The sequence below is a fragment of the Antechinus flavipes genome, chromosome 3 (genome assembly GCF_016432865.1).
Source record: "Antechinus flavipes isolate AdamAnt ecotype Samford, QLD, Australia chromosome 3, AdamAnt_v2, whole genome shotgun sequence".
Classification (NCBI taxonomy): domain Eukaryota; kingdom Metazoa; phylum Chordata; class Mammalia; order Dasyuromorphia; family Dasyuridae; genus Antechinus; species Antechinus flavipes.
Window position 1 is genome coordinate 613,987,015 of NC_067400.1, and position 7,853 is coordinate 613,994,867.

Below are 7,853 nucleotides of genomic sequence, written 5' to 3' on the forward strand. Positions count from 1 at the left end.
ACATCCATCGAGTTTGAGGGGTGTTCACTTTGGGGCTTTTTATGCCCCTGGTTGTCAACGGCTCGGTCCCCGGTCTCTTGGACGCTCTGCTCTTTAGGATGGCTTTCCTGCCTTTTAGGGGGAAACCACCTTAACTTGTCTAGTGGGGACCCTCAAGAGTGTTGCTCCTACTAATCTGGACCAGGCCACATGTGGAGGATTGTGTTTACGTCTAGAGTTCACTTTTAAAAGAGAACTCAACAAAACTGCATTCAGCTATTGGGATACAAATGGACTTGGGGACCTCTGTAACATTAAAGGAGAAGTCCCTGTAACCTGGTGGCTGCAGCTTCTCATGCTGGTCCAGCCTCGCCTCCTCCCCCGGCAGCCTTCCCCTGCTCAGTCAAGCCAATTTCAGTGAAGACGTCAGTGATGTGGAAACTTCCTGGGGAAACCAAGGCAGTGGGTCCAGAGTCCAGTCCTCCTAGACAAGAAAAGCCCTAAGTTGCCCCTGAGAGGGCGACCCAGAAATAGGAGCAATGGGTTGGTTTCCAAGAGACACACTTAGGCCGAGTGAAAGAACAAAATTCTGACTACTGGGGTCCCACAAGTGACTTGGGCTAACGTGAGAGGTAATGGGCTCAATTTGATGAGTCTTTTTAGATGGTTGGGCTGGGGGCTGCTGTTTCCTTCTTTAAGCTGAGCTGGATAAGAGAAAGGATGGCAGAGTGGGAAGGGAATGAGCATTACTAGACATCTGCTACGTGCCAGGCACTGGGCTGAGCCTCCACATTTGATACTCACAACCCTGGCAGATAGGTTCTGTTACCCTCATTTTGTAGTTGAGGAAATTGTAGTAAACAGGCAAGTGACTGGCCTAAGGTCATCCAGCTGGTGGGGATCGAATCTGGTCTTCTTGACTCTGGACCCAGCAATGTCCACTGCCCTCCCCCCCCCCCCCCACCTCCAGTTGCCTTCCTGGTAGGTATCTATCAAGTACATTACAGATGAAATTCTGCTCCAGGTACGGGCCGAACCGATGTCCAGACTACAAGATCGTGTGATCAGGACTGGGCTCTGTAGCATGAACGGTAACGAGGGACTAACTCAATTTGAATTTTTAGAATTTAGAGCAAAAAGAGACCTTCCGAGTCCTCTGGTTGGAGGGAAAACGAGTCTGGCCCTTTTCATTCCTGAGAGCTCTGGTCCAGTAGATCCTAGACTATAGATCGCTTCTCAAGGGAATTGATGAAGAGCCGGGATCTTTGCCAACCTGACACGTTTCATCACCGATGGGCCAGACTCACTGGCACTCAGAGGGAGCCTAAGCAGATCTCCTGTTTCCCACGAGGGCGTGCTGGACTAGGGGGAGCTCGACATCAGTCCTGCTCACTCTCTTGTCCTTCCTGGAGCTAAGATTTGAATGGACTGCTTCGGGATGTGGCGAGTCCCCTAGTACGAAAGGGGTTCAAGAAGAGAACGCTCGCCCTTTTTGCAGTGGCGAGGGACTGGAAACAGCAGCTGGCCATGAGTTGGAGAATGGCTAAATAAGTTATGGGATGGGAACGTTATGGAATATTATTATTCTGTAAGAAATGACCAACAGGATGATTTCAGAAAAGTCTGGATTTACATGAACTGATGCTGAGTGAAATGAACAGGACCAGAATACGGCAACAGCAAGATTATACAATGATCAATTCTGATGGACGTGACTCCAACAATGAGATGATTCAAGCCGCTTTCAATGATCTTGTGATGAAGAGAGCCGTCTGCATCCAGAGAGAGGATCGTGGGAACTGAGTGTGCTTCACAACATAGCATTCGCATTCTTTTCGTGGTTCGCTTGCATTTTGTTTTCTTTCTCATTGTTTTTCCTTTTTGATCTGATTTTTCTTGTGCAGCAAGGTAACCGTATAAATATGTATATATATGTTTATGTTATCTTAACATGTAGAACATATATTGGATTGCTTGCCATCTAGGAGAAGGGATGGGAGGAAGGAGGGGGAAAATCTGAAACACAAGGCTTTGCGGGGGCAATGTTGAAAAATTATCCATGCATATGATTTGAAAATAAAAAGCTTTTTAAAAAGAGAGAGGATGCTAGTCTGGGAGACTTCTACACAGATATGGGATGGACCAGCTGCCCTCTGAAAATTCACTCATTCTAAGATTCTGCATTTCTGTGAAGCCTGTTTTCTTCCATAATGGGAGAAGGGATGAAGTCCAATCTAGAGTACAGGGTGCCTAGAACACAGTCACAGCTAGCATTTTTTAAAATCAAATTAATTTAATTTCTATTTTCTTTCCAAATATATGCAAAGATAGTTTTCAACATTCACCTTTACAAAACTTTGTTACAGTTTTTTCTCCCTCCCTCCCTCCCATCTCCTAGATAGCGAGCAATCCAAGTATAGGTTAAACATGTACAATTCTTCTAAATTTATATCTATCTTCATTATGCTGCACAATAAAAATCATCGCAAAAGGAAAAAAAAACCACGAGAAAGAAAAAAAAAAGAAGCAAACAAACAAAAAACAGGAAAATACTATGCTTTGATCCACATTCATCCTCTCTCTGGATGTGGATGGCTCTCTCCATCACGAATCTATTGGAGTTATCTTGCATCACCTCACTGTAGAAAAGAGCCACGTCCATCAGTGAATCATGACATAATCTTGTTGTTGTTGTGTACAATGTTCTCTTGGTTCTGCTCATTTCACTTAGCATCAGTTCATATAAGTCTTTTCTGAAACGAGCTAACATTTGAATAAAAGGGATATATTAGATCTGGAGTCCTATACGTATTTGCAGAAGTCGCATTTTAGGCAAGAGAATGACAAACTGGAACAAGGTCTGCAGGAAGGGGATAAGAGCGATGAGATTGGAGGGCGTCTCTTACCTTATGTTGGAAAACTGATTCAGTATTTTGCGTATTCTTTTTGAGCCAAGACAATTTGTCTTCTTAAGCCCACTGGGGAAGAGCTCAAAAAGAGACATGCAAAGAGGTATTATAGCCAGGTTCTTTATCCAAATGGGACAAATTCGACTATTTCGTTGTCTTTCTTGCCGAATTGAGAAGACAAAAAGAGCAGTGATGGCAGCTGGAGTTAGGACAGCTGGAACATTCCAGGAACAAGAAATATATGAAGAATTATAAGGTTCCAAAAGGCTGAACTGTTTTTCATTGAGGGAGAGGGCTGAATGGTCACTTTTCCCTTGGGAAAGACGATCTCCCGTAATCCTTCAGAGTGGCAATGTCTAATCTGACTATAGTCTTTTGCCAGAATGAAAAGTTCTAAGACCTAGGAAGACTTGTATGAACTGATACAAAGTGAAATGAACAGAACCAGGAAAACATTGTATACAAGAATAGCAACCTTGTATGATAACCAGCTCTTAGCTCTCCTAAGTTCTCAAAAGTTCAGTGATCCAAGACAAATACAAATAATTTATAATGGAAAATGTCATTTATATCCAGAGGAAAAAAACTGATGGACTCTGAATAAAGATTAAAGCATACTATTTTCACTTTTTTCATGGTTTTTTTTCCTTTGGTTTGTTTCTTCTATAACTGTGACTAATATGGAAATACACACCCACATATATATGTACACATATATTTCCATGATTGCACATATCATACCTATATCAGATTGCTTTTTGTTTTAAGAAGAGAGGAGGCGAGAGAAAAAATTCAGGGCTTGCAATTTTGTGAAAATGAATGCAAAAAAATTGATTTTACATATAATTTTAAAAAATCCTATTAAAAATGAGACCTCCAAAAATAGAATAGTAAGTTCTACGACCACAGAGAAAGATAAGTCTATAACTCTGTTTCCACTCATTAAAGAGTCAGTTGAAGGAACTGAAAATTTCTCAAATATAGTTGGTATTTAATAAATGCTGATTAATTTATTGAAAGAGGCTGAACTAGACCAGCCATTGCGATTTCCTCCTCCAGCTCATTTTGCAGATAAGGAAACTGAGGTAACTCAAGACCACGTCTACACGGAGGAATTCTATAATGGAAGAAACAAACTCTTGGAAAGCATGGAGACATCATTTTATAAAGTATCTCAGGGAAGGGAAGGTGCCAAAAGAATGCCAAGAAAAAAATCACCAACAATATTAATGCCGTTACCCCAAAGATTGACAGCAAGACTTCTCATCAATAGCTACTAATTCCCATGTTTACTTCCTCTTTCTTATAAAATCTTCACTTGATTCTAGTCAAAAGACCAACTAGCTATTTTTTTTACAGTCTTTATGAAAATTACTTCTATATGTATAGAAAGCATTCATGGAGAATATATGAGAAGAAAACAGGCAGGCTTCTGTATTTTTTGGTTATTGTTGTTTGATCACGTCCAAGTCTTCTTGACCCCATTTGGGGTTTTCTTGGCAAATATACTGGAGCGGATTGCGATTTCCTCCTCCAGCTCATTTTGCAGATAAGGAAACTGAGGTAAACAGGATGAAGTGACTTGCCCAGGGTCATTTAATTAGTAAGTGTCAGAGACTAGATTTAAATGCAGTTCTTCTTGACTCCACACCTGATGTTCAATCTACTTCACTATCTAGCTTTCCATTATTTTCTGCATTAGACCAGATCTTTGAAGTTACACTCCTGGTTGCAAAGGGAAGAGGATCCAAAATTCCCTTGTGTTTATTGATCAATGAGAACAATTTGACCCGGTAAGGTACAGTGCAACCTGAAAGGTTCTCCTCCAATGAGTGGTTTCTTGTACCTATGTTAAGATTACATCTGAGTCTTTGGTGAATGAAAACATAAATAATTCCAGCCATCTTTTAGTTATTCATGTTCAGCAAGGCGTGTAAAACAGAGAGATGTCTGCTCATGAAAAGCATTCACTACAGCCTGAAGATTGCCCTCTGGAAGGTCCAAATGGAGAAGAAATCCCCGCTCCAGACCTCTAAGCTAAGATATCCATCCCACAGTTACATGAACTTTCTAGGGAGGTGACAACTTCCTCAGCATTGATCAGGGCTTGGGTGACTTGTCACTGATGTTACAGGGATGGATGTCCATGCAAGTACAGGTCAGACTAGATCCCCTTAGGTCCCTTCCTATTCTGAGAAGATGAAGTCTAGAAAAGTCGATTCAATTAAACAATTATCAAAGGCTTACGGTCTCCAATGCACCTAAATTGCCAAAACTTGGTATCCTAAATATGTAGAATATGTGTATCTTCACTACCCAGAACACAGCAAAGACATTCTAGCCTTCGGTGCATTTAGAACACTCTATGACCTAGAACTTCAAGACTCTAGAACAATAAAGAACCCTGAATTTGAAGACCAGGGGGACCTAGCAGAATCCTAGCTACAAAGAATTTTGGCGTTAGAAGATCCATTTATCAGTCATCTAGGCCAATCCATATCTGACAAAGAATTCCCACCATAACACAGCCTCCAAATGATCATCCAGCCTCCACATGGACCTGCAGGGTGTCCTTCCCCCACTGTCCTCTCCAATCATCACCTCCTCAGACAATCCATTCTAATTATCACCTCCTCGGACAATCTGTTCCAATTCTGGACAGCTCCAGTCCTTAGAAAGCTTTGGGTTTTTCCTTCTGATGTATGAAATCCCTAAACTTTCTCTTCCACCGCTCCTCTGGAACCACAGAGCAAATCTCGTGTATCTGCCATGTGTCTCCTGCCCCCTTCCCCCCCCCCATCTTCTCTTTCCCAGGCTAAAGATCCCCAGCTCCTTCTCCTAGTCACACCTTTCACCATCCCGATTGCACTCCAATTCAAATCTCCGCTCTCCAATTTAACAACGGCCTTCTTAAATTGTAGCCCTCAGCGATGGTCTGACCAGGGCAAAGGATGGCGGGGCCATCACCTCCTTGTTCCTTTTCCTGGAAGGCATGCCTTTTGATGCAGTCTAAGATCATATTTATACTGCCATATCACAGGCAGGCTGCCTAGAACCCAGGAAGTGGTGACCTAGATCTCAAGTGAATCTAGAATACATCCTAGAATCTCGGAGTAAGAATTCAAGTAGGTGAGGGTGACCCAGAAGAGTCACTGGGGTCCAGTAACTGTCCATTCCAATTTTTCTCCCTTCTTCTTCCCATGGACCAGGATCAAGATGCAGTTGCTTAGCAACCAGAGAGTGCAGTTGTGATGACTCAAAGGAGGAGGAGCCAGGGGTACAGAATCCTCCCTGAGCTAAGGACCTGGGGTGGGGGTTGGGGGGCGGGAAATAGAATTCTCCTTGAATTGGGGGGTGGGGTTGAGTTGGACTCCTCCTTATTTTAAGAGGCGGGGCCGCCGAGGGGCAGGGCTTCCCGGCCGGGAGGAGGAGGGTTTTGGCCAAGCCCGAGAGGCTGACCTGCCTCCCCTTCCCCACCTCCCGACCAGAGGAGAGGCGGAGGTCTGGGGTGGCAGGGCAGACTGGGGCAGGGGCGAGAAGGCCCGCTTCAAGGTAGAGGGCTCCGGAGTCCTGGCCCGGAAACAGCAGGTACGGGGGCCGGGAACCACACACACACACACACACACACACACACACACACACACACACACACGGTTCTCCATCTCCATTCCCGGGGCGCAGCGCGCACTCACGGGGCCTCTCTCCCATAGACTCCGGGGAGCCCTGGCGGCAGCTGCATCTGGGGACCGAGGAGGAAGAGGAGACACCAGCTAATGCTGAGAGGAGGAGCAGGGGCCGATGCTGCGCCTGGTGAGGGCCCAGTGACCCGCCCCCTCCCTTTCCTCCCCATTTGTCCTCTTCCCTTCTTCCCTCTATCCCTGGAGCAAGTCCCATTCTCCAAGTGTGTCTGTGTGCGCTTGTGTGTAACCGCGGCCATTCGTTGTGTCACTGTGTGTGCACCTCCGTATATCCCTGTAGCAGTGTGCAAATGTGTATGGGTGTGCGTGGCTGCGCGTCTGTGCCCTCTCAGTGTCCCTGTGTGTATGAACTTCTGCATGGTTGCATGTGTCTGGAGTAATCGGGGTTTGTGCTTCTCGGAGCTTACTCTCTGTATGTTTGTATCTTACTCTGCAGATTTGCATGTCACTTTCTGTAGATTTGCATGTTATTCTCTGTATGTTTGTGTGTTACTCTGCAGCTTTGCGTGTCACTTTCTATAGGTTTGCATCTTACTCTGTAGGTTTGCATGTTACTCTGTAGTTTGCGTGTTACTCTGTAGGTTTGCACGTTACTCTGTAGGTTTGCATGTTACTCTGCAGGTTTACATGCCACTTTCTGTAGGTTTGCATGTTACTCTGTAGGTTTGCATGTTACTCTGTAGGTTTGCATGTTACTCTGTAGTTTGCATGTTACTCAGTAGGCTTGCATGTTACTCTGTAGTTTGCGTGTTACTCTGTAGGTTTGCACGTTACTCTGTAGGTTTGCATGTTACTCTGCAGGTTTACATGCCACTTTCTGTAGGTTTGCATCTTACTCTGTAGGTTTGCATGTTACTCTGTAGGTTTGCATGTTACTCTGTAGTTTGCATGTTACTCTGTAGGTTTGCATGTTACTCTGTAGTTTGCATGTTACTCTGTAGTTTGCATGTTACTCTGTAGGTTTGCATGTTACTCTGTAGTTTGCATGTTACTCTGTAGGTTTGCATGTTAATCTGCAGGTTTGCATGTCACTTTCTGTAGGTTTGCATCTTACTCTGTAGTTTTGCATGTTACTCTGTAGTTTGCATCTCACTCTATAGGTTTGCATGCTACTCTTTGCAGGTTTGCTTGGATCTGCAATCTGGCACATATCTGAACCTGGACACCTCTGTGTCTCTGGGCATCAGTGGAGCTGTAGCTCTCTCTGGGTGGGTCCGTGGGCCCCTGGGAATAATTGTATGTGTCCGTGTATGTCACGTGTGCCATT